The following is a 27,744-nucleotide window of genomic DNA, read 5'->3' on the forward strand; positions in this document are numbered from 1 at the left end:
CATGAGAGTGAGTTAGTTATCACGGGTGTGGGCTCAGGATAAAAGGATGAATTTGGCTTGATTTCCTCTGTTTCATGTGTTGGCTGTGTGATGCCTTCTGCCATGTTATGACACAGGAAGAAGACCCTCACTAGATGTGACCCTTCAGTCTTGGACTTCCCAGACCCCAGAACCATGAGACAAATATCTCTCTCTCTTTTTTTTTGGTAAATTCCCCTCTATGTGGTATTCTGTTATAGCAGCACAAACAGACTAAGACAAAGTGTGATTCTCATTTTTTCATCATGCCCTTCTTTATAACAAAGACATTGCTCAAGAAATAGAGTATTTTAAGGGTTTGAATTTCTTTATCCAGCACTCACCTATGCCCACTTCTTACCTAGTCCTCTTCAGATACTTTTTCTAGGTAACTGACCTCAGTTAGTTGTGCCATAGGCTTAAGATTAGAACAAAGCCAAGAAACCCTAACAGGTAACATAAAAAATGCAAGCCTATGTGCACCAACATCACTCAACTAAAGCCTGATCTTTAGAACTAGAAAAGATTCAGTGAGACACTGTGGCATCCGTGTGTCTTGGGTACATTCCACTCCTTCCACTAGTGATGCTCAGTCAAGTTTGTGTGGAGTGTTTTGCCAGACTGAGCCCCTCTCTTTCCCAAGCATCTGTGCTAATCCTGGTGGAGTCCTTGTGGTGAAAACCTCAGACTCTGGTCTTCGTTTTCAGAATTCCTATGCAGAAGAAATTTTTTGTGTTTCTGACTGTGTGTGCATAAGGGCACAGTTTTGTGGATTATAGTGTGCATTTGCGGGGCAAGGTTTTGCAGTGTATGTATTTGTACCATGGTAAAGCAGTGGATGTAATGTGGAAGGGTTAGGACACATTTTCTTGAGGCCTTTCCAAGTTGCTAAATGTTTTCTGTAAAGCTCAAGTGTATAGTCAGGCTTGGATTTCCTCTTCTGACATTCTCAGCTGGTGGCATTTGTACCTCTGGGAGTACACCAGAGTGACTGGAACTGAATGGTTGGCATAAAAATCTTCTGGGACAATGGGTAAAGAAAGATGTAAGATCTGTCTGCCCAGTAGCTGAGAGTTTGGTGTGAAAAGAAAACAAAATCAACTTCCAACTCAGTTTCTTGCCCAGTTACATTCTGCTATTCCATCAAGTCATCCAATCCCAAATGCTTAGGAATTTTAATGTGATTCTGGTAGTTTGGAAATTAAGTACACAGGCCAAACATCAGAAGGCTTGGTGAGATGCTCAGTCCTAAGTAAAAACAATAATTAAACTAGAAAAACATTAATTGTTATAGTATCTCTTCCTGATGGGTTAGTTTATCTTATATGCCCTGAAAAAGAAAAAATATTGCATTTGAGTAAGAAAATAAAATAAACTGAAGTGCACATACGTCTGACGAACATCTATTTTTAGGACATTTTTGAGGTCTTAAAAAAGAATATAAGTAGCTTGGAAAGATTTTTCAAGAACAACATTTAAGTTGACATAATTATATTGGTTTAGTAGACTTTTACTTTAGGGTAATGGTTTCCTAATTTGTTAGGACCCAAGCAACACTCATCTGTTTCAACCAAAGTAGCTACCCTTTCGTTTTCTTACTGCCTTCTGATTTTGGGGTTCTCTGTGTGATTTCCACTGCAAAAGAACTGGAAGAGCATTCATTAGGTCATTTCTGAGAATCCTTATGACTTCTCTAGCTGATATAATGGAATGAAAAGGGAGATAAATCATAGAGGAAACAGTGTGACAGACACTGCTAATTTTATACCTAAATCATCCTCCTCCCACTATTCTACCCTAATTTTTCCTTACTTGCTGAACCCAAGTTTGCTCTAATACTTGAAGCTACCATGAGTTCAAGGATGGAGACCATCTTTGTCCCAAAAGTGAACCTCTATTGATCTGTATCAGTCAGAGTAGTCTTAATTGCTGGCCAGTCATTATCTCAGGCATGGACATGTGCTCCAGCTCTGAGCTATGTGGAACTAGGATCTCCTCAAAGCATCTGAAGACGACTTTTCTAGACAGACAAAAGCCTTTCAAAGTAAAATCTGTTTTCTCTGCTGGATTTCTGAACCAGAGTTAGCCACATAATTTGCAGGCCCAAGTGAAAATTTAAAATGTGAAGATCCTTATTCAAGAAGCAGAATCAAACATTTTCCTTTTTTTTTTTCAATGGTCTCTCCTTCTTGACTTGTCATAGTGGTTTTTATTTGTGCTTTGGGTTTGGGGCACCCTCAGAGACACCTAGAGCCTCGTCCTGCAACTCAGCATGTACAGCACACATTACTCTGACCCCGACCCCCTGCACCTATACTCCAACCTCTGCCAGAGGCAGAGGTGGGCAGCAGCTGTTGGGCAGTGACTGGGAGCAAGTGGCCTAGAACTTGTCCCAGCAAGGAGGTCAGGCAGGACTGCCCATGAGTTGGGGCTCTGAACCCTTGGTACATGCTTCTTTGTTCCATCATACTTCACTTACAAAGCACAAATTCTAAGTAGAATTACTAAGAATTCCAATACAGTGACCACAGAGCATTAGCACCCAAGCAGGACCTGCTGAACCTGGGGCCCTACAGGAGAGCACTGATGACCCACCCCTGAAAGTGGTCCTGGTCTTCATGTCTGCATCAGCCTCAGCCATCTCAAGACCACAACGGAAACATAGCCAAGTTAGAGAAGATAGACCAACAGCACCGGAGCCCTTCATATTATTAAGCTGCTAAATTAACCAATCTTGGAAACTTCTAGACTCAACAATTCTTGTGGTATGAGGTAATAAACCCCTTGTTTTGTAGGCCATTTTGCAGGGTTCTTTTATTAATCACAACTAAAGCATTATAACGGATAGGAAAGACAACATATTGGTGAAAAATGTCTACAGAGGGACTAGCAGGAGATGGTAAAGCTAAAGGAGTTTTGCTCTAATGTTCAAATTCATGTCACCTGCCTTAGAGAATGCTGTTCCTGCTTTTCCCTAGCCACTCTGCTGGGCATGAGAGGCCCCCTGTACTCCTTGGACCCAGAGAACAGAAAATGTCTTCACTTACACTCTGCCCCCTCACATTCCTCCACTCTTGGAAGATTTAACAAGTTCAAGTGAGAAGATATTAGCCAAATACAACAAGAGGTTAAACACAACACCCATGTTGATTGATTGGTGTGCAAGAATTGAGATGACGGAAAGAGGTCACTCTGAGCTTCAGGAGTAGCTTGAAGCTAACTGATAAAACAGGTGAGGTTTGTTTTGGGCCCTCCTAACTCCCTCATAATACATTCTTCCATCCTTCAGAAGTCATCTACTACATAAATTTCTGGTTTCATACTTGGTCATTCCTGCTTATGGAGCTAACTGATAAATGTAAGGTACTATCTTCCATAAAGGGTTGGCTGCCCAGTGCCTCAATTTCCTTTAAATGTTTGTGATTTCATGATTCTTCACTGCTTTATTCCTGCCCTCCTACCTGGACAGTGTATTTTGGGGACCTTGAGAAGTTCTAAATTTATAAAACTCTACTCAAATTTATGGGACTAAAAGAAGATTAATAACGTCCTCTGGAAAAAGTAGCTCCAGAGAAAAGTCATATGAAAAAAGGCCCTTGAAGGATGTGGGTTTGATCACATATGTATAGGGAAGCCTTTGGTCCTAGAAGGCTGGTAGTTTTGCACACGTGAAGCTGTCTCCCTCTGGTTGAGGAATGGAATATGATCCTTAGAAGCATCTTTATCCACATTTTTAAAATGGCTAGGCACGAAGCATGCTTCCCAGATACTTCTAGAAATTAGCACAGGGGTCTATAAATTATGATTCTTTATTCTTATAGGTTGTATACTAGGTTGAAAAGTATCCCTACAAAATTTATGTCATCCCAGAACTCAGAGTGTGAGCTTATTTAGAAATAAGTGTAATTAGCTAACATATAGTCATACTGGATTCAGTTGAGCCTTAAATCCAATGGCTGGTGCCCTTATGGGAAGACAGATGAATACACACAGAAAGGAAGGTCACTTAAAGATGGAGAAAGAGATTGAGTTCTATTGCCACAAGCCAAGGAACACCAAGAGCCACCAGAAGCTGGAAGAGGCAAAAAGGGATCTTCCCTTGAAGTTTCAGAGAGAGCATGGCTCTGCCAACCTCTTCATTTTGGACTTCTAGGCTCTAGAACTATGAGAGAATAAATTTCTGCTATTTTAAACCACCCAGCTCGTGGTAATTTGTTACAGTGGTCCTGGGAATAATACACAGGTGAAAAATAGAAGTAGACCCCCATGGGGCACATTGAACATCATGGACTAAAAAGGCTTGCAAGCTGGCCACTGACTGGGCCCTCCGTTTCACAAGGGGACATGGAGGAGTATTTCTTCAACACAATGCCTGCTCACTGTTGTGCATCAGAAGCTGTGTTTACTTTCTGTCTCACGTGAACCCATGAGGTAAGAAATATTGAATTGGATGCCATCTCAAAGGTCAGCATGCCTGTCTGTTTATGTGCAATTCACACCCCTCTGGGTTTCTCTCACTCCTACCTTTTCATCAAAATCCTTCTACCAAAGTCTGATCACAAGGTCTTCCTGTATGAACTGGTGAGTTTTTCTCAGTTGCAAGGACAAAAAGGCTGAAAGCTGTTGGAAGCTTCCTCCATAGTAGATTAGCAGCACATGGGTGAACCAAGCTCATACATTATTCAGAAAGGAAAAATGTGGGCTTTGACTGAACTTTGAAGGAATCAGCAGCTATTCCAGAGGAGAGTGCCCTATTGTTCTGCCTCACAGAACACAAAGAGCAAGTGGCATTCCTTACAGCATAGCTAATGGAGTGCACGCAGACACTGTGATGAACTGACCAGTGGACATCTTACATGAGCTCTGAAATGCTGTGCAGAATGACCTATTGCTGATCAGAGGGAAGATGTTCACACTTTTTTTTTTTTTTTAATTTATGTAGCGTTATAACTCATTGCTATCCAGAGGAGGAGGTTTCTGGAAGATAAAATGGTGCCATCTGTGGCGCCTGTATTTATCAACAGTACCAGAGTCCCCTTGGAAGGGTTACCAGGAAGATTAGGTTGACCTTTGGATCACTGGCAGGTCTTTCCCAAAAAACATAGCAAGCCTTTCCTGTGTCATGAAGCAAGAAAAGAAATGGTTGTGTAATTCAATTTTTTAAAAAAATAAAATCAATACTACATGTGTTTCTTTGATACCAGAAAACGATTTTCCAAAATGGGAAAAAGAAACCCTGACCAAAATGTTCAAGTGAAGGCTAATAGGACCTTCAGCCAAGAGCATTTACAAGAATTCTGAATTAATTCCTGGTGAAGTATCTATTTAAAAACAAAACAAAACAAAAAAGGTAAAAGACTGCTATTATAGTCCTCCTGAAGTCCTACTTTATCATCAATGTATCTGAGTACATCTTGAAGTCATGATTAACTCATTTAAAAGTTCACTTGTGTATGCTTATAACTCCTGTTCACAGAGGCCTAAAGCATTTTTCTGGTATTCACTTACTTGAAATTTTTTTCTAGCTAAAAATACAAGCAAAAAAAATAAGCTCATAAGAATAATCAATCTCAGAGACAGAGGAGACAAATAAAGAAAAAAAAAAAAGGTGTTGAAAAGTAGAGAAGATAAATGGATCTGAATAACTAATGAAATTTTCTCTCTGGTCCCAGTACTTTTCTCCCAGGTGAAAGATGCTGGATGCTGGCATTGCTGCCACTTCTGATGTGGGGCCAAGGAGATTAATGCAGGAGGAGACCTCTTAAACAGGGGCTTTATCAAGAATGGCCTACCACTTTCATTCATTGGCCCTCTGCCATCTTTGAAGTCCAAGCCAGCTAGATCGAGACATGACTGTGTTTTTAACTAGCATTCAACCTTTAGGTTTTACAATGGAATTATTTCCCTAAATCTGCCATGTGCTGTTTTCTAGAGTGGATTGACAATTATTCTCTGGACTTTTTGGTAACCAAGAACTTCTAGCAACTAACCCTGGCATGACCACCAGAATCTGCAGGGCTGAGAGAAGGAAAGAAAGGCAAAAGTGGACGAATGAAGCTGAAGGTAAGGATTATAGAGCTGTTATCTGATGTAGGGCAATGTTATCCAAAATGTAACTTGAGGTGCATTAGAGGCTTGGCCAATAAAATATCAAAAGAAGACTGCCCATTTTTTTCTGTTTTAAATTATTGGAGAAAATACCAATAACCAATAAAAGGAAGCAAGCAATAACATTGAAAATTGCTCTTTCAATATTTGTAAAACTTGGTTCTCTGAATATAATTCTTAAGCACTGAAATTAGAAAGATACTATCATAAAGATCAGTTAGTATTAAAAAGACATCTAAAAAAAACCCTATTGTTTGAAAGTTAATAACCTTGTAATTAATCCAACTGCCCAGGATATTAATGAAAACAAGAATATTTGGTTCAGCCAATCTCAGTAACTCAATAAACTATGCTGGGATCAAATTGGTTACTTAGTGATCAGTGGTACTTACAGATTAAGAAAAGTAGGCTGGGCACGGTAGCTCACGCCTGTAATCCCAACACTTGGGGAGGCCGAGGCGGGCAGATCACAAGGTCAGGAGATGGAGACCATCCTGACTAACACGGTGAAACCCCGTCTCTACTAAAAATACAAAGAAAAAACTAGCCAGGTGGGATGGCTACTCGGGAGGCTGAGGCAGGAGAATGGCGTGAAAACCGGAGGCGGAGCTTGCAGTGAACCGAGATCGTGCCACTGCACTCGGCCTGGGCGACAGAGCGAGACTATGCCCCCCCACCAAAAAAAAAAAGAAAGAAAAAGAAAAGTAGATTACGTTTCAATTTATTACACCATTTTATAGAAACATAGTCAGAAACATAGAGAACTCTACTTATAAATACAGTTCCCACCCAATAAGATCTTTTTAAAAATCCTATTATAATAAATGTGCTGAACACAAGTTTTGTTAAACTTCATGTTGGCACAAGTTTTGTTAAACTTTATGTTGCTTCTCTTCCTTCAGGCGATTTACTCAGCAATTAATTATATTCAGCCTTCATAGTTAGCTTTGCTTCAGGGTTATTTCCCCAACTAGATTATAGACATCTAAAACCACATCCTTTCAGTTTGAGAGGACTTTTTAAAGGTCATCCATCTAATGCTTGCCCTCTACTCCCCACCCACCCAATGAAGGGAATAATTTATATCTGGCTTTAACAACGGCTGGGGAATCTAAAATAATTATCATCTTATTGAAGATAAAGCATCTCAATATTACTGAAGAAATAAATAATATGTTTGAACTATTCAAAATATCCAGTAGCTTCTCTAATGTTGCACAGCTGTAGTGCACACCTTACCCCTGTGAGCTGGGCTACTCTTCTCTAGCTGGGTAAGCTGAGCAGAAGCAGGCCGCCTTGTTACTTAGTGGGAGATCACCCAGCACTGCCATATAATACAGGTCTTCCTGTAAAATAGTGCCTAGAATACAAAGGGAAATCAAATATTTGAGCTATATAGAGGCTGAATATCAAATTTCCCCAACAATTGCATTGATTCACTTGACTAGAATTCATTCTGGAGAAAAATATCAGATCTGTTGAGACGTTTTATTTTTTAAATAGCTAATTAAGATGGTAAACAATGTACTTGAAATAGTCTTATATTTTGAGCTTCCTGTAGTATAAAATTTCTACTTATAATGCATCTATTTTCTAATTATCTTTCTATAGTATTTAAACATATGTGTTACCAAGGTTACTGAGTAGATAATTTCTGTTGAGTAATGAAATTTTAAATATCTGGGAAGACCAACATAAAACAAATCCCAGTAAATGAATTAAGCATATATTTATTTGCCCACTATGCTAACCATTGTGGGATTCAACAAACACTGAAAGAAAAGTATTATCTTGTTTATATTTTGCTTGGCAAATATTCCTAAATATGTGGATTAAATTGATCTTTCGTCATTACACCTGCTTGATCATAAGGGAAGGAAAGTGATTTTTTAGAGGAATAAATATTTATGTTGATAGTCGAAATTTTGATTTTTAAAAACTGCCAGTATTTTGTCATTTTTCTGGTGTTCAGATTTTAAAAGCACAATTCAATTCATATAGTACTTAAAGAAAAGCAACATGATTTTTTATAAACTTATTTAATAATACATATAATGCTTAAACTTATTATGTAATTTGGTAATTTAAGAAATTTGTTGATATTGAGTGAAGCTATATGAATCATTGCAAGTCACCAGATTTGCCCTAATAAAATTCTTTAGCATTTTTACACATAAAAATTATTTGCAATTCAATAATTCATCCCTTCATTCATTTCATAGATGCTATGGAACTCCTATCACATTCCAAGTGCTGTGTTGATATCTGGAGATACAGACAAGATCAAAGCAGATGCAGAGTCTTTCACATGAATATTTGAATCAGGGTAATATGTTCCCCAAATTAGCAAAGTATTTCCCAGATTCTTTCTTTGATGATATATTTGAAATCCTAATGCTGAAAGTTAAATTATCAGGGTTTTAAAACTAGAAGCAGTCATTATCAGAATTTTATATACTATTTATTTTTAAGAACATAAATTGTCTAAGTTTTATTATAATTTTAAGTGAAGTACTTTGGGTAGTCACAAATAAAGTAATGGGCAGGTATTTAGTATTCATACTGTGTGGATTCATATCCATACTCTGCCACTCAGTATCTCTGGGATTTTGATGAACGATCAAACTCTCTGAGCCTCAGTTTTCTAATCTGTAAAGCAGAAATGATAATGGTATGTAGTGATTAAAACAATTTACTAGTTGTAAGTGCTTAGAACAGTTCCTGGAATATAGAAAATTTGCAGAGACATTTTAATTTTATTGTTTACAATTTAGTCAATGGAATGGCTTCAATAATACAGTAAAATGAAGATATTCAAACAAGCAGGAGGCAGGTGAAGACTATTGGCCTCAGGATGCAGGTGAAGAGTATTGGCCTCAGCTTCAGAGACCAGAGGTTAAATCTCAATGCTGCCACAAAAGGGTTCACGGAAGTCAGTAAACAATGCTTTTTTTTATTATTGTTATGAAGATACAGTGCGTGGATCCCTCTCAATTGTCTATTCTTCTGTGTCACAAAAATTTGCCTGCTTTTTGTTACCATGTGAGAAGCAAATGAATTGAACTAAATGGTTTCTAATGCCTTGTCCACTTCTAAAATTCTATGGAACTGTGATTTCATTCCAATGGGCCGTATCAGGACTTGGCATTATTTTCATCAGTGAACCATTTCATTAGAATTTTTTTTTTCGAAATGATATTAGTAAATATTGAAGGAGGCTTCTCTCACAGAGCTTCTTGTACAAATTAAAACAGGGCGGTAGAAGGTTTTCAGGTTGGTGAAATCAACTCTGGCTTTTAGTCAACCATTCCAAAAAACATTTGCTTTAGAATCCAAGGGCTTGCAATTGTTCTGAATAAAGGAGAAAGAAGCTGTTCTGATTTATTAAATAAAAAGAGTACCACATATTTAATTTTTAAAATGTTTCAAAGTGCTTTTGTATTTATTATTTCATTTTTTCTACCCTGACGGTAATTTTTCAGAAGAGAACTTCACTGGAAACCTGACATCCTAGGCTTTGCATTCATTATATGATTTACCTATAAGGAACAGATTACATGTCTTTGAGTCAACTCACTTATATAGTGCCTTTCTCTTGTGAACATTTAAATTTTTTTTTTTTCAAAAAGTTACTTGGGAAAAGTTAGTCCTCAAATGGTCAGGTTATAGTTATAAAAAGAAAAATGAATTAGACACCCAAACACAGTCTTGAGATTTAACAGCCTTTGTAAGCAGCACTTTTATTTCCATACACAGAGTTTTAATCATTGGCACATCCTACTCACAACTATACATTGGAGACTAAATAAGTATTTGAAACATTACCATGACATTTGCAAAAGCAAACACACTGGTCTAAAAAGAAATATACTTGTGGGAAGAAAAAAATGTTCAGCTATCTTACATTGCCTTGAGATTTTCTTATTAAAGATCCTTACAATATTGTGACACATTGAGGACATGTCCAAAAACTGAAAAATGTTAAGAAGGTTCAATTTAGTAGTTTGGCTCATCTTGACTGAACATCATTGCCTGGTAAATCAAACAAATAATTGTGCAGGTGTCCATTATGAGGACGAAGAGAAACGTTTAACAACGAAAACAAATTGGCCAATTCAGTCATTATATACTATCAGTCTTCTGTTGCTCAATTTTTAAAATAAAGCAGTGGTAAAATTAAATCAATTAGTTTGCCAACAGATATATACGGAACATCTGCTGTGTGTTTTTACCTGTGGAATATTTCGTAGGTTAAGATATATCATCTGTCTGTGGTGTGGTTTTTTTGTTTGTTTGTTTTGTTTTTGTGTGTGTGTTTTTTTTGAGATGGAGTCTTGCTCTGTCGCCCAGGCTGGAGTGCAGTGGTGCGATCTCTGCTCACTGCAAGCTCCGCCTCCCGGGTTACGCCATTCTCCTGCCTCAGCCTCCTGAGTAGCGGGGACTACAGGCACCCACCACCACACCCGGATAATGTTTTTGTATTTTTAGTAGAGACGGGTTTTCACCATGTTAGCCAGATGGTATCGATCTCCTGATCTCGTGATCCGCCCGCCTCGGCCTCCCAAAGTGTTGGGATTACAGGTGTGAGCCACCACGCCCTTCATATAGCAGGAGAGGTCACATATAAACACGTGAAACAATTCTTCCAGCTTCATTCCTATCACCTTAGCCCAAGGCACCATCATCTCCTCCCCAGATTTCTGCATGTCCTCTGTTTCTTCATTTGCCCTTTTATAATATTTCTTCTACACAGGAGTCAGTGATCATCCATTACCTTTAAAATAAAACCTATACTGTTTAGCACAGGAGGAGGAGAAGGGTGAAGAGGAAAAGAAATCATGCTATTTTCCCTATCCCATACTTTTCAAATTTCTCCACAGTCTCACCCTATCTCTCTTACCACATCTCTTGTCACTTTTCACCTTGCCCAGGCTGCAGTCTATCTTTTTCTGCCGTAAGTAATGCCGATGGGAGTATCTTTCTTTATCTTATCTTTCTATATCTTTCTTTATCTTATCTGTCTTGCTCTTTGTACCTGCATTGTCTCCAACAATGTCAGGCATGTAGGAAGCATATAATAAATATTTAAAATAATAAGGAATAAAAGAGTATTATGTACTTTCTATATATTGGTAGGCTAAATTTGCAAATTGTTTACAGACATTAAAGAACAGAATAATCATTTATTTTTATTTATTTATTTATTTTTGAGAGGGAGTCTTGCTCTGTCGCCAGGCTGGACTGGCTTCAAGCCATTCTCTTGCCTTAAGTCTCCTGAGTAGCTGGGACTACAGGCATGCACCACCATGCCCAGCTAATTTTTGTATTTTTAGTAGAGACAGGGTTTCACCATGTTGGCCAGGATGGTCTCCATCTCCTGATCTTATGATCCGTCCGCCTCGGCCTTCCAAAGTGCTGGGATTACAGGTGTGAGCCACCGTGCCTGGCCCAGAATAATCTTTTATAAAATCATAATACATACCAAGTTCAAAAATAAAATAATTTTTAAAATAATTCGGACAGTAAGCGTAAGGTAGACCTCATGGGAGGTTAAGCCTTGAGATGGGTCTAGAATAATAATCTGAATTCAATAGGTGAACAGGAGGGATGAAGTATAGCATTCTAGCACAGTACAAAACCAAACGTGAGCCAGGAGTGGGAGTAGATGTGTGAATATGGTTGGAAGAGGACATTAAGAAGGCCAAACTGATAGACCCACGCATTCAGATTAAGGAAGACTGGAAACGAAGTGTGGATAAGAACAGCCAAACCATTAAAAGACTTGGGCAGATCAGCAAAGGAGATTATAATTGATTAAGTAGGAAAGCAAAATGGATTAAATGTTTTTGAGGAGATTGCCATCATGACAAAAGTAGTGTTTTAGGAAGATTCATCTTGCAGCACATGGAAGGTGGAATAAAGGAGGTAAATAACTTTAGGCCGGAATACCTGCTGACTAATGTCAATCTTTGAGAATGAGGTGATAAGGTGAGGGCCGTAGTATGAAGTGACAAAGATAGTAAGAGAAAGGGGACAAACCATAGAGGACAACAACCCATGGTGTGAATTTGGGTGTGCAAGAAGGGAGAAAGTCAAAGCTAGTAAGACACAATGTGTACTAAAAAAACGCCCTTTCCAGCAGGAGACTGGAGACAAAGGAAGCCATATTGCTAAAGGTCAACCTTCTACACCCCAAACATAAAGGTTACCCATGTGCTTTAAGTTTCTATATCTTTCTCAGTATTTGAACAAATTTAAAATATGCCATTCTAGAATCCTATTATTAGATTATGGCTCTTTCAAAGTCTCTCAGTGAGTTATACATCTGTATTTATAGCTTTCTTATCAGTCAATCAATAAAATGTTTCAGTATAATTTATAGGCTGTTTGTTATAAATATCCATTAAGGTGTCTTCCAAAACACCCCTTCTCTGCCTACTCCATTCACAGAAGTGGATCTGGCTGGCAATACCTGATTGAACACTGACATGGGCACCTGTTTTAAGCTGGTCCAGTTAGAACCTGGCCTTGAGAATTTTAACCAGTAAACAATAGGCAAAAAGGAACAGACGCATGTTCCTTACGGAACTCTAGAGAAAAACATCCATGAGTTTGGAGTCTTTTTGTCTCCATCCCTTCAAGTGCTTCATTGTTCAAGTCTTTTCTCGTTTCTTTTGTCCCTTTTGATCATCTTCTAGTTTCTATTGTATACAACTCAAAGAAATGTAATGAGTACCTAGCATAAAATACTTACGGAACTGGTATCAAATGCAGATGCAGATGTTTCTAGTGGAACTAGGAAATGAAAGCAGAACAAATGTAATTGTGGAACTTGGAAAGAAAGCTTGCACATTAATAAAACTCTTTGCAAAACTCATCTAAAACAGGCAAGCAACATTTGACTCATAAACACAGGATTCGACTTCTGTTTGTCTTTCTCTTCCCAGAATAGTGATGCTTCTGGTAGGAGGTTTTCCCATGTTTTCCCAATTTACCATCTCCTTGGTCAAAGAAATACAAACTTTTAAGTTTGGAGGGTGTAAGAACAGATGAGCTGTGGTTTCATTTAAAAAAGATAGAAGGGTATAAAATCTAAATTGCCAGAAATAAAATGTGAGTTAAGACATAACAGTTTAAATGGCGATGCTAGCTTCCCCTGGTCACTGGGATTCTAACAGTACAAACGCTTAACAGGGTTGAGACACCCACTCTCTTATGGATGGAGAGAATATGAAAACAGCAGAGCCTGTTTTTGTAAGTGGCACCCAAGGATGTTTCTACTCACCCTGAATAGTACTTCAGTTCATTAACTAAAATACTTCTGTATTATGGTAGATTGGTTTTCTATTGGCTTTACTTTGGAATATTTTATGAGATGCTTACAGAAGTAAGCTTAAGAAAAACTGGACTTTTAAAATAAGAATCAACAGGGTGGGAGGCGTTGGTATATTCTTTCATTTATTCATTTATTCAAAATATTTCTTATGCTGCCAGGTATCATGCTAACAAAGTGATTTCATAGACTATTTGTTTGTTTGATTTAAGGATTTGGTTGCTACTTACATAAATCTTGCTCTGATAGAAAGGCAAACATTAGGCAAAGAATTGTATAATAATGTGATTACAGACTGTGACAAGTAAACTGAAAGTAAAAGAAACTGACAGAAATATTATTTAGTTAGGAAAGCCTCTCTGAGGAAGTCTGGATGAGTGAGAAAGAATGACTGCATCTTAGCCAAGAATTGAGGAGAAATGGGATGGGTTTGGAGTCAGGGAAAGGGCATTCTGGAAAAAGTGAAAAACTTGTAAACGGTTTTATGGCAGGGAAGAACTGAGTGCCGTTGTGCCCTTGAGTAAATGAAAGGGGCCAGAGGGCTGGAGCCTAGTGAAGCAGGAGTAGCATATAATCGGAGGAGGCTGGAAAACTGGGGAAGACAAGATAACATAGGTCCTTACAGGGTAGGTTAAGGATTTGGGGTTTTATCTTGAGTGCAACAGAAAGCATATCATTGAAATGCTGGAAAGCCTATTCGACCTGCTATGTTGAGAATGGGTTGTTGCAATGAATCAACAGTGGAAGCAGGGAGACCAGTTTAAAGGTCAAGGCAGTAGTCCAAGGAAAAGATGAGATGCCATCAATGGAGCAGCGATGGAGAAATGATAGCTGAGTTTTGGGATTAATGCACTTCTAATCCCCTAGATCATGCCTACAGTTTGACTTGGGAAATTACCTTAAAAAGACATTTAAGGCTAGCCATATGGCATCCTTCCATCACTACCCCATCTGAGGTGTTTTTGCTTGAGTATTTTATTTTGCTTTTTTTAAAAACAAAGTTTTCTATAAAATGTTGAAAAATAAAATATGTCTAGAAAAACAAAAAAGAAATTCATTACTACATCATTTACATGTGTGTACACACACAAACATGTATTTATCTAAAAAATAAAATTATATGAACTGCTTATCATTGCTGTTTTACACTTAGCAATATGTTATAGACATGTTTCCTTGTTAGATTTTGCAAATCCTGATTCCTTCTAATGGCTTATTAGTCTTCTTATTCCATGAATCAACTATAACATATTCAATATAGGAATTTAGGTTATTTTTAAAATTTTTGTTACTACAAATAATGCTGCATTTCTATTATTACAAATTATCCTTCAGGGGACATCGTTATTTCTGAACACTTTTATAAACACTCTAGAAAATATTTCTGTAAAATTAATTAGTAGGAATAGAATTGTTAAGTCAAAGGGTTTAAATACTACATAAACGTATAACTATTGGAAAGTTGCCCTCTCAACTCTTTTGATTGAGATTTCAGCTGCTTTAAAAATATTTTCAAAAATACTGGACTTTTACTAATCTGATAAGGCTAAAATTATATCTCACTGTTGATTTAATTTGCATTTAAATGACCACCAGAAAGGTGGAACATTGTTCTACATGTTGATAAACTACCTGTATCTTTTTGTCTGAACATTCTGTTATACCCTACTTCCTTTTTGTGTTATATTATTTGTCTGTTTCTTATTGTATTGTAGCAACTCTTCCAATAGTTTGGATATTAGCCTTTGATGATGATATTTGATGCACATATTTTCTTTTACACTGTTTTGTCTTTTCACATCCTCTTATAGGCTGTTTTATAGTGAGGAGGTTTTAATTTCATATTTAGGGAGTCAAATTTGTCCCCTTTATAAATATTTCAACTTTGAGGTTTTATATCTGAATCTTCCTTACCTACTATGTATCATTAAATACTTCAAAATAAGGAGAAACATGCATAATGTGTTCACTGACTTAGAAGCGATGGACTTGAATTTCTAACAAGAAATTACACACATAAAAACATGGAGCCTGATAATATCATGAATATGGAATTAGTTATCTCTCACTGATATAATTCACTGAATGCTATCTAGGTGCTAGTCAAAAAGTTGAGGTTAATTGTTACCTGATTGTCCTAAGATAACCTACTCTTAATTCATGAGAAAAATTGCTTCTACTTTTATAGGATGTTGTGAATTCTGGCCTGAGGACACAGCCTACGCTCCCTCTTTTAAAAGAATCTAGTGATAAACATTGTTTGTGACTTTTGTCTCCAGTGGCCAGTTCCTAAGCTAGTTATTACTAGGATCCCTATATACATTTAGACTAGAGACAGCTGAACAAGTATTACCCAATCTGTGACAAACAAGAAGTAACTCAGTTTGATGATAAGCTGTGATTAACAAAAATCATTTCAGCTACCTTCTTCTTGATGTATCATAACTGAATGCATTAAAAACAATACACAACCTTGAACCATAATTGCATTGTAGTTCTTTGAAGGGTGATCTCTCAGGTTCCTGATTTCATGCTCCTCAACGTAAAATGCTTCTAGACAGCATAATGTATTCTTTACCACAGTTTTCCTTTTGATGATTCAGTGCAAACTATAGCAAATATGTTCAACATATTATGGGAGCTTGTTTGATAAAGGCAATTAGGTCCCAAATGTTTTTGAAATGAAATAATCATATTAACTTGACTCGAAAGTTTTTTTTTTAAAGATAAGTTGATGAACAAGATAGAAACTTGCAAGTTCTTGAGGCCATTGGGAAAAGTATTTCCATGGTTCTACCAGCAAGGGAAAAAGGAAGATATATGTACGCAACATTATCTTTGATAATTCCATTCTATTTGCTTCTCCAACTGTGTGTCATAAAAGATTCCTACAATATTCCTGGGACCACAAAAAAAAGCCCTTCTAATCAAAGAAGTTTGGGAAACATGGAACTAAAAATAGTTACAGCTGGAGAGCTGTATTGTAGAAGAATCTTCGGGGCCCTTAAGATGTTGATACTCTTCGTTAATCTCTAAGAGAGAATATTGTTTGTTGCTTTCTGAAACCAGAATTTATATTCCAAAAAATAGGATAAATACCTCTGAACATTGCATGGATTTTAGGAACAACAGTCTTGGATAGGCTGCCCCACGGCATTCATTTGTCTTAACTACACTGACTTCATGTCTTTCCTCTAAGACTAGAAAAATATTAGCTTTTTGTTCATCTCTTCTAAGATTTACCACAGGCCTGACATGCTACCTATGGTCTTCTTCAAGTTATCCTTTTAATTTCTGCTTCTTTACCTTTTCTTCATACGAAAATGTTTAGGATTTCTTCATACAAAAATGCCAGTATTGTCACTGTACTGGTTCAGTTGTTTATGCGTACATTTTATTGCCCATTTTATTTGTATGTACTAGTAGGCTTTAATTTTATGTTTCTTGTTAAACCATCAATACCTTCAGATTACTAACACATGTTCTCTATTTTCCGTGTAATTACCCTCCATCCTCCCCCAGCACACACACACAGTCTAGAATAGTTCTCTGCCCAGCGTCGATTCCAGAAGCTGTAGCTACCTGTTCTATCTAAGAGCAATGTGCTGTTGCTGTGTGGGCTGCATGAGTATGAGTTTACGTGCGTGTTTGTGGATGGTGACTGCCTCCAAGGGCAACACCTAAAGCAGAACAGAATCAATATTCAGCAGACTCATTTCTTCGGCAGCTGAAATGAACCTGCAGGAATCTTGCTGTCACTGATACATTCTTGAATGCCTGCAACTGTAAATTCACCCACCCACCTGAACACGCTCAAGGGAAATAATTTTCTCAGCTTTGGAATGCATCCCCCTCACAGTGGGTCAGATAAAAAGCCTTGAAGCAGTAACCGATGAGTAATGAGAGACTGAGAGAGTTGAGTCCAAGTGATTTTTGTGGGAACCTTCAGTAGGCAGAGTGTAATGACAGGATTGAAGCTTAAGTGCTGCTCTTGAATACTCACCTTCTGCTACTTCATATGTCCTTCCTCTGCCTTGTCATCAAAAGACAATAAATTCCTTTTATCTGAGGGGCTAGAGAATGGGATGCTTTGGTTCATGCAATATTCTGGTTCCTGAGTACCGTCCCAATAGTTTAATAGTTAATTCTCATTAGCAATTGTTCTGTATTTTACCGGAAGGCTTTGGAAATAGTAATCTGGATGAATCAAGGATATGGATATTCAAGGTCTTGCAATGACAGGGGCATCATGAGGACATTTCCATGCAAAGCATTGCATACACACACACACGAAAAAAGCTAAAACTGTTCTGACCATAGCACATGCCTTAGAAGTTGTTCATCTGGAAACAAACCTTATTTCCATTATTTACATTGTCTATGTCACCCACAAAAATGAACCATTAATTAACTTTTTTCTATGCCATTTAGTTGATGTTTCTTTTTCCATGCCATTTAGTTCTTTGGTAGTGAAAAACAGAGTTTATTCTCTATTAAGCAGTTTTCTGTGACAATAATGAGCCTATCATTGCATTTTAATTTTCAATTGAAGTGTTCTCATCAAAGAAGCAGGCTGTTGTCCAGAATGAGAAATTGCTGACCCTTCCTGGGCTTCTCTCCACTGGAAGTGTGCTCCTCCAAACATGGACACAGCTCAACCCCACTTAGTTCCTCAGAGCAGATGAGGTCATATCCTGGTGCTGTAGCGCTCTGCTCTGTACAGTCCCAATAATCTGACCATTGCTTCTATGAAAAGTCATGCTCAGAATTTTAGATTGTACAGCTAGCTAACAGAGGAGGGTACTGTCTGTGTGGGGAACACTACGTGATTCATATTTTCTTTGAAAAATTAGAGTCATATTTCTCTGGTGTGTCAACAGTGATGACTGAAAGCAGATTACAGATTCTTTGTACTAAACTAGAGGGAAAATGTTGAGAGAGAGAGAGAGAGAGAGAGAGGGAGAGAGCACAGGACGCCAAATGAGAGAGTTCTCTTCCAGCAGGGAGGACAATATTCCTAGCAAATATACCTAAATCAAGTGCATAGTCCTTGGAATTTAACAGTGTAACCTCATGATGTGAGAGAGGCCATAGTAAGAGGAAAATGTGAACAGAAATAATTATTCTTGGCTAGCTAGGAACAGAAATGAACCGAGGGCACTGAGGACATCAGAATGTTTGTGTGAGGCAAGAAAACAAGGACACACATTGAGAGAACAGGCAGGAAGAGGAAGATACTGTTCCCGAAATAATTTGGTGCTGGGACTTGAGTGCTGTACTAAGACTCTCTTGTCTTCTCCTTCCTTCCTCTGTGGTCATTCCGCTTTGATCCCATCAGCATCTCTTCAAAGATACAAGACCCAGTTTATCCCTCTGCCAAACATATATTACACCTGCCAAAATCAGATGGGAGAATATGAGCCCTGTCGTCAAAACGGTTTCTCTAAATCTGTTAAAAAAATACCTGATTCTATAGTCCTCCAAGGGAGGTGGGCGGTGGGTGGTGGGTGGAGGTGGCTGTCATTCTCTAAAGAAAAGAGAAGCTTGGGGAGGATGTTGAAAGAAGGAAGGAAAGTGATCCATCCTCTTCCTCTTTAGGAAAGTGGCTCTCTAGATGATCCCACATCTTACTGATTCCCATAGTGTAGGGCCCTCACAGTCACCTGATAATTCCTTCAGGCACCAAATCACAGCACTTCACTCCCGTGCTGACCTTGTTTTCCTAGCAGGCTTCTGGAAGCTTCATTAGATGCGTCTGCCAGTCCCCACCTCATCAGTGATTTGCCCTCCAACCAAGGCCAGGACAGAATCTAGGGGCACTCCAGGGAAACAAGTTCCACTCAATCCTGCATCAAGAAGCACATGTTAGGAGAAAGAGGGATTCACTGTTCCTTCTGGAGCTAGACAGAATTCCAGTCATTCCATGGAGAACTACAAGATGCATTAAGCAGCTGCTGCCCCACTCCTAGACAATGTGCACTTTCTCTAAGAAGACACATCTAGCTCTCCAGAAATGGCCTAACATGTGCAATCAGAATCTCAGGGGAGAGGCTACAGAACTGAGAGAATGGATGAGGCTGATTGTAGAAGGTGCAACTAGGGTGGTGAATTTGGGGCCATTATATATACCATTAATTTCTACGAATTGAATCAAATGCAATTTTCCATGCTGAGGCAATGAGTTATAACGCTACATAAATTAAAAAAAAAAAAGAAGCAGCAGCAGCATGAATGGTACTGAGGATGACTGGATGCCCCAGCACACAGAGCTGTTCTTACTGAAACCATGAAATACTCTTATTAAATGAAGTTAGAATATCCAGCAAGGTTCCTCTATTGCTTTTCAGGAAGCATTACAAAATGGCAGGGGTGGGAGTCTTCCAAATTATAGAATATCAGGCTGACAGCCCTAGCATCATGGGCTCACAAAGACCTCATTGAATGTGACAGGCTGGAAATCTAGGTGGCATAATGAGGCACATAAGCAGTATTTTCAAGGGTGCTAGCAGCTATTTCATAGCTCTTTTCCCCCAAGGCATGTAAGCTTCCCAAAATCATCTGTCTATTTTTATATATTTTCTTTTTCTTCATTGTTCTTCCCCCTATATCTAATGCACTGACATTCAGTGAGTTGTGCCAGATTTCAAATATATACATCCCTTCAGGAAATAAAAGATACTCAGACTTCTTGACCATTTGAATTAAATGTGAACATCTTACTAGAGGATATATGATCACAATAGTTGTTTTCTGAAGATAGTCTCATGTAAGATTTCTGGCTTGCTTCATTCAGGAATTGTATTCTGTTTGAAATCATCAATGTTACCTTGCATCAATACTTTAAAATTCTTTCAATTAAAATAAGAAATCATCAAAGTTTATATATGACAACTACCTATGATATTTATTATTTTAGAGACGGGCAATATAGAATGAGATTGACACTGTAAATAACAAGGATGGTGTGGAGTGGACTGGGATTATATAATCGAGGCGTCCCAGTTTTCTGCAGAGGCTGACCTCAATTATACATGGAATGAAGTATCTGGATTTACCGTTTCCATGATGCACATTTAGGAAAACATTATAGCTTAAATGTAGAAAACTTTATGTACAGATACGCAATGTATAAGGAACAGATAAGCTGTGAAGTTAACCTTTTTATTTTACAGACAATCTTTCAAGCAGATTTAACCATACAGTTTTGGTGTTCAATGAATGAGTTTCATTTGTAACATGATACTACACGAGACTAACTATCATTACTTTTTCCAAATAAAGCTTTTAGTCATCTAAGCAACCACGGTGGAGCAACCACACAGCCATTTTCAACCACCACAAGAGCTGGGAGTTGAAACAGACCCATGCTCCATCTGGCATTCTGTGAATTCCCACACTTTGCGGGGGGAAAAGCAAGACTTAGTACAATGAGCAAGTATAATTTTGAATTTGTAGATCTGAGTTGATGATCCATTTCCTGACCTTTTCAGCAGCAAGTCCTCAGAAATATTTCAGTATTTTCAGCTATGAAATTTTCAGCTATGAATATTTCAGCCCTTTCTCATGGAGTTCTGGCTATGAGAATCTTTCTGAGGGATCTCTGATTTATTCACTTTCTTCCTCTCCTCTTTTTCTTCTTTCTCTTTTCTTCCTGCTCTGGCTCTCTCACTTTCTCTTTCACTGATGTTGGGACCAATATTCCTGAGGGTGGCAAGCAGTTCACTATGGGAGACAGTCACTAACCTCTGGTCCAGAAAAGGGGACTTCCATGAGTGTGTGTGGATAGGCTGGACAGGAGAACAAAAGAATGACAGATGATGTTTCCTCAGAAAGTCCTGTTAACCCTTGACCCCTAGCTCAGCCTAACCGCATTGCTCTGTTCGCCTGAACTTCTAATGGAACCTGTTTTCACTAATTAAGGCACTGTCTCTGTTAAGTCTTCCTGAGTACTTCCTAGAAAAGGTCAAATGCAAATAATGATGTTTTACAGGAATATTGCACCTTCTCTCCTGTCACCTGGAGTGTAAGAGACACAGTCACAACTGCAATGCACATAATGTCTCACATTAGTCAGACGGATATTATTTTAGGGATAAAATTCTTCCTCCTCCTCCTCCTCATCATTGCTAGAACTTCACTATGCTGCTTTTACTGTGTCCTTGGTAGAGTGCTAAGCACAGAACCCTCAGTATATTATTTAATTCATCAACATTCCCATACTGCAGCTAGGGAAGTCAATATTCCCCAAGGTCACACAGCTAGAAAAGATGAAGGCAGAGTGCAATCCAGGCAATCTGACTCCAGATCAACACCGTAAACCGCCCACCATGATCATAGCAACAATGGACTTCTCTTTCATGCAGAACAAACTTCTTGCTCACTTCCCATTTCTAATTGACTACAGCAATTGCAATTCTTGCTGAACCATTCTCAGCGTGTTTGTGTTACTTGAGGCATCTGACTGTAGGCTCTACCTATAGTCCCTGATGCCAACTCTACTCTCATTTCTTGCTTTGCTGTTTTCTTGCAAAGCCTGTTGTTTCTTTGAGTCCCCCTTTTTTCATCTTTTGCTGCCTCTCTGGCCCTGAGAAGTCATTTAAGTTTTATTTTACCTGCTTTCTTCGAATGAAACCTTCTTTCTTGTAGCTCTTTTGTCCCTGTTTGCCCCCTCCTTCACCTCAGTCCTCCCTTTCTTTCCTTTTTAACCAGCCCAAGGCCTCCTCCACAGGAACATTAAAGGCTGGGAAAACACTTTACAAATTATAGAGTATTGGAAGAATGTTAATTATTCATAAGAATTAAAGTACCATTATTCTGTAAAGCAATCTAGTGTGGAGTGAAATGAGCATGTATATTGCCATCAAAAAACCTGAACTAACTTTAAATTCTAGTATCACCACTGCCTGGATGCTTGTACTAGTGTGTGTATAACCCAAGGATGTGAGTAAAGCTTTATAAGCATCAGTTTTTTTATGTTTAAAAGAAGGATAATAATGCTTACTTTACAACATAGTTGTGTTAGATTAGGCATCTGGTATTAGTAATAACCAATGTTTAGTAGTGCAACTAACAGTCTGGCTCTGTGCTACGAACTGAATTGTGTCCCCTCTCCCCAACCCCAAATTCATCTGTTGAAGCCCTAAACTCCCATGTAACTGTATTTGGAGATAAGTCCTTTGAAGAGATAATGAAGGTCAAATGAGGTCATAAGGGTAGAGTCCTGATCTGATAGGATTAGTGTCCTCATAAGAAGACAGCTGTGTCTGTCTGTCTCTCTCTCTCTCTCTCTCTCTCTTTCTGTTTCTGTGTGTGTGTGTGTGTGTGAGAGAGAGAGAAGAGGCCATGAGAAGACACAGGGAGAAGTCAGCCATCTGCAAGCCAGTTCTGGAGGCTGGGAAGTCCAAGATCAAAGGGCTGGTCAATTCAGTTTCCAGAGCCCTTACTGGATATTGAATTGGCCAGCCCTTTGATCTTGGACTTCCCAGCCTCCACAACTGTAAGAAAATAAATTTCTGTTGTTTAAGGCACCAGTCTATGGTATTTTGCTATGGCAGTGTGTGCAGATTAATGCAGCCCTTAAGTGTGTTACTTTCTATAAGGATAGAAGGTAGGGCCTATAATTATTTTTACTTACAGAAGAGAACATTGAACTTCAGAGAGACTAAGTAAAATATTTAAAGTCCCATGAAGTGGCACACCTGGAACTCAAGCTTAGTGCTGTCCAACTCCAAATGAGGTTCCTAATCACTATGCCCCTTTGCATCCTTTAGCTAATAAAATACACAAGTGGCCTGAGCAGTTCTGAGAAGGTGTCACCTTTCCCCATTATATTTGGTCCAGATGTGTCCACTGGCATTTTATAAGAATCAGGGCTGGCCGGGTACAGCGTCTCACGCCTGTAATCCCAGCACTTTGAGAGGCCAGGTGGGCGAATCACAAGGTCAGGAGTTCGAGACCAGCCTGACCAACATGGTGAAACCCCATCTCTACTAAAAATACAAAAATTAGCCAGGCATGGTGGTGCACGCCTGTAGTCCCAGCTACTTGGAAGGCCGAGACAGGTGAATTACTTGAACGCAGGAGGTGGAGGCTGCAGTGAACCGAGATTTGTGCCACTGCACTCCAGCCTGGTGACAGAGCAAGATTTTGTCCAAAAACAACAACAACAACCACAACAACAACAAACAAATGGAATTAGGGTTGTCATTTAACCAATGCAACCTCAAGCCTTCCCATAAGAAATCCTTACCTCTTCTTGAGTTCTCTATCCAAATATTATGTATGCTGAACGTATTCATTGAGATTATAAGAAATGTTGTTTTTTACTTAAGAACACTTTAAGAGATATTCATAACAAGTAAAATTGCAAATGGTTTCTCTAAATGTTTACAGGGTTTTCCTAGGAAATGTGTCAAAAATATTATTTACTACTATTATTTTTTGGTATAGTTTTTTTCCAGCTATAATTTTATACTGTGGCTAATTAATCTAACAACTAGTGATTTATAATGTAATTAACTGAATGTCAGACATTGTTCAGATTGGCTGGTACTCTTTAAAAGAAGTATTCTCATCAGATAACTCAGAGCATCAGCTTTCAATAAATATTGCAAAGTATACATAATTTTTAAAAAGAAAACAACACCACATCTATATTATAAATAAAAAAATAAATTTATGATAATATAATATTTCAATGTGGTTTAAATAGAAAATAAAATGAAACATTTTCTTCTCCATGTAGAATTGAATTGAACAGATACAGATTGCTAAATAGAAGGATCAAGTATCATAGAAAGATTACCATTAATGACGACATTTTCTAAAATGGTAAAAAGCGCTTATGAAAGTTCCACAATAAAACAAACAAAAAAGAGTAAAACTGTAAGATAGTTCATTCTTAATAAGGAGATAGGGATAAATTTGGTCCCATCCTCTGCTCATGTCCACTCTCTGTGGAAGCTAGTCTGAAGTTTTTGCTTTCTTTTCTTTTTGCGGGGCGGGGGAGTGGACAGGGTCTCACTCTGTGGCCCAGGCTAGAGTGCACTGGCTCCATCTTGGCTCACTGCAAGCTCCATCTCCTGTGTTCACGCCATTCTGCTGCCTCAGCCTCCCAAGTAGCTGGGACTACAGGCACCTGCCACCACGCCCAGCTAATTTTTTGCATTTGTAGTAGAGACGGGGTTTCACCTTGTTAGCCAGGATGGTCTCAATCTCCTGACCTTGTGATCTGCCCATCTCGGCCTCCCAAAGTGCTGGGATTACAGGCATGAGCCACCACGCTCCGCCTGCTTTTGTTTTTTTTTTTCACCCAGGCAGGAGTGTAGAGGCGCACTGCAACCTCCTGCTCCCAGACTCAAGTGATCCTCTCACCTCAGCCTCCCAAATACCTGGGACCACAGATGTGTACCACCATGTCCAGCTAATATATTTTTGGTCGAGATGGGGCTTCACCATTTTGGCCAGCCTGGTCTCACACTCCTGAGCTCAAGCGATCCACCTGCCTCAGTCTCCCAAAGTGCTGGGATTACAGGTGTGAGCCACAGTGCCTAGCTAGTCTGAAGTTCTTGTTGAGATGAGAGTTGAAAACATAGATGTAAGAGCAAAGCCAGGCAGGCAATTTCATCCAGGGAAATATCAGGGGGAAAGTGGGCTATTCTACTGAGATCATGAACCAATAAGCAACTAATCAAGAGATTTCTGGAATTGCTGCTGTTGTTCTGGAAGTTCTAGCCATCCACAGGACCCAGAATTGTCCCCAAAGATGTAAAGCCAGAGAAGACAACTGCCTGAAGGTGGTGCGACACTGCACCTGGGACGTGGACATAATTGGATTGTAGACCTTGCCTGTGGGCCACTAGAACTATTATTTCCTAGCTGGCTGTGCAGGTTTACTCTGCTCATTTCATCAATTTGTGATATCACCTGGCATTTTATCCACTGTTGGATTTTTTGTCAGAATTTTATGGATAACCTTCTTTTGACTTACATTTCAGTTTCACTTCTGGAAAATTTAAAAAATATTAAAACCATGCAAAATTTTGTGTATATATGTCTGTTTGAGTTATATTCTAGGTTTAGATAATTTTTGTCTATTTCTGACATGAATATCTGGTAGTAATCTCAAAAACTCTGTGGGACCCAGAACAGTTCCTTCTTGTGTGAGACTGTCCCCATATATTGCTGGATATGTAGTATCCCTGGCTTCTGCCCTCTAACTTCCAGCAGCTCTCTACTCCTCCACTCCCCACCCCTCATGCTGCCCCTATTAATTAAAATCCTCCCTAAAATGCAGTCTGTCTTTCTTCGAGAATCACTAATAGAGGTTGAAACATGGGCTTTGGAGTTAAGATGTGGATTCTAATTTTAATTTGCATGTGGGGAAAATTATTCAAAATTAAGACTGGCTTGGAGTTCAATCCTATGTTGAATTCTTAGAAAGTTCCTTGAAATACTTGAACCAAATATAAAGTCTCTCTTATCTAGAAATTGAATAACTTTTTTCATTTAGCGAATGTTATGACTATCTACTACATCCTAGGGTTTTCAACAGACAATGGCAAAGGTGGAAGTGAATAAAATATGACAAAATATATCTTTGCCAATGGGAAGGAGCGGGAATCATAAAATAATTCAGGATACCCAGTTAAATTTGAGTTTAGATAACCAACTAATAGGTTTTTTTTAAAGTAAAAGTATGACCTATGCATTGGGACATATTTGAATTTTATGGGAACTATCAATGCATGGGAATATTTATACTGAAAAATGTTTGTTTATCTGAAATTCAAATTTAACTGGGTGCTCTGCACCTTGCTTGGTAAATCTAGGTTAGTTACTGGTGTAATCAGACCAATATATTAGCATTAACCCTCTCTTTGTCCATGTTAAGTTGAAATACTTTGAAAGAATTTAACCATTAACACATCCACAAATTTTGAAGCCTAATATATCTTCATGTATAGATGAGTGATTATATTTAAGAAATCATCCATCAACAAATAAGTCAGCTCTCCAGGCAATTGATAGATAGAAAAATAAGATTTCTACTTCTAAGAAAATGTGTTATTTTATAAAGACACTAATTGTAAAGAATTTAAACTCTATTTCTGAATCTGGGGACCCAAGGCTAGATTTCATCATTCCTCTGAAATAGTAGGTAATATTGTGTGTATCTCCGCACTTTTCCAAGGAAGAGCACCACTGCATTTGTCAGATTCTCAGAAATTTTTAAAACACAAAACTTACTAAGAATAACTTGACTCAAAGCCAAGTTCATGCTTTAGGATTGATAGAAATGTTTTGTCTTGACTGTGGTGGTGGTTACATGTATGTATTTATGTACCAAAATTCATAGGACCATACCTAAAACTGGTGAATTTTAATTATATTTCAATTAACAATTTTTTTTTAATTTTAAATTTAAAAAAATCAAAGTTCAAAAACAACTCAGAGAATAAACCAAGGAATACTTATTCTTTTTCCCAAATACATATTTTCCAAGAATTTCACTCCCTCTGTTGAAAATTCTTCATTCCAGAGAGAAGTCACTTAAGTAATATAACTCCTTGGGAGAACCAGATAACTAACATCATTCAAAATGTTCAAAAAGGATTAGCATTTCCAATACAATTAAAGCATTTTCTCTCCAAATTTCCTTCTCTTACCTCTATGCTAAGTGAAATAAATTAGAAAGACAACAGAAACTGATGGGCAATTTTATTATTTAAGCATTATGTGCTCTCTAAATTGTTACTACTTCTGTCCCCAAATACGTTTTTCTTACCTTGCTAGGAGCAGCATCCCTATTGATTATTAATCAACATAATGCCTGGCCTGCCAGGGAGTTATGCTCTTGAACTAATTGCCATTCACTCCTTGCCATGGTCTGAATGTTTGTGTCCCCTCAAAATTCATATATTAAAATCTTAACCCCCAACGTAATACATTAGGAGGTAGGCTCTTTGGGAGGTGATTAGGCCATGAGGATGGAACTTTCATGAATAGGATTAGTGCCCTTAGCTCTAATGAGACTCCTCTCTCCTTCCATCAAGTGACGACAAGTGAGGACACAGCAAAAGGCTTCATCTTTGTATGAGAAAACAGGCCCTCGCCAGACACCGAATCTGCCAGTGCCTTTACCTTGGGTCCTCCAGCCTTCAGAATGTTGAAAAACAAATTTCTGTTGTTCATATGCTACCCAGTCTATGATATTTTGTTATAGTACTCCAATGGACTAAGCCACTCTTATATATTCCAATAATAAAAATTATCTCTAGTAAAAA

The 27,744-nt window shown here is 38.3% G+C and overlaps 1 long non-coding RNA gene across 2 annotated transcripts; it reads left to right on the forward strand.

Annotated features, from left to right (window-relative positions):
- Positions 1-2,513: 2,513 nt before the first annotated feature.
- On the forward strand, positions 2,514-27,744 carry LOC103876243. 2 transcript variants are annotated; one of them, XR_001893252.2, is made up of 4 exons: positions 2,514-2,790; positions 5,951-6,081; positions 8,349-8,452; positions 27,514-27,744. It is a non-coding gene; the product is annotated as an uncharacterized LOC103876243 (long non-coding RNA). The 2 variants fall into 2 exon arrangements; XR_635404.3 differs by lacking the exon at positions 27,514-27,744 and adding an exon at positions 8,901-9,547 and having other exon boundaries at positions 2,519-2,790.

This window comes from Papio anubis, chromosome 10, assembly GCF_008728515.1.
Source record: "Papio anubis isolate 15944 chromosome 10, Panubis1.0, whole genome shotgun sequence".
NCBI classification, from domain to species: domain Eukaryota; kingdom Metazoa; phylum Chordata; class Mammalia; order Primates; family Cercopithecidae; genus Papio; species Papio anubis.